Below are 543 nucleotides of genomic sequence, written 5' to 3'. Positions count from 1 at the left end.
AAACGAAGCCCGTGTAGTCAATTTTGTAAATTACCCCCCCCCCCCGCCCACCTGCCTCGCGACCACATGGTGATTTTGAAACGTAGTGATTAATGTGTGGGGTTCAACGTCCCAAAACCACCATATGATTATGAGAGACGCCGTAGTGTAGGGCTGCGGAAATTTCGACCACTTGGGGTTCTTTACCGGGCACCTAAATCTGAACACACGGGCCTACAGCATTTTCACCTGATTTTGGCGAGTAAAAGCACGTCAATTATTGCAATTATGCAGCAACAATCACGCCACTTTAATGTGAATATTCCTGGATCAAGATACAATTATAGTCGCGATTTATTGTCCATGTGAAACGATTTATTGTTCCTTTACCTCAGCAATAATCTACAAATAGACATCGGGCCACGAATGAAGTAGAGTGTTTGCCTCTAACGTGTGTATTTGGTCTCAACCAGTCCGGCCTTTCTGAGAGCGTGACGGCATAGTTTCATAGAATGCATGCTGTAGCCCGTTCCCTGTGTATAGAAAATTCTGTTCCGAGGTCTG

This window comes from Rhipicephalus microplus, chromosome 1 (genome assembly GCF_043290135.1).
Source record: "Rhipicephalus microplus isolate Deutch F79 chromosome 1, USDA_Rmic, whole genome shotgun sequence".
NCBI classification, from domain to species: domain Eukaryota; kingdom Metazoa; phylum Arthropoda; class Arachnida; order Ixodida; family Ixodidae; genus Rhipicephalus; species Rhipicephalus microplus.
Note: the sequence above shows the minus strand (reverse complement) of the source record.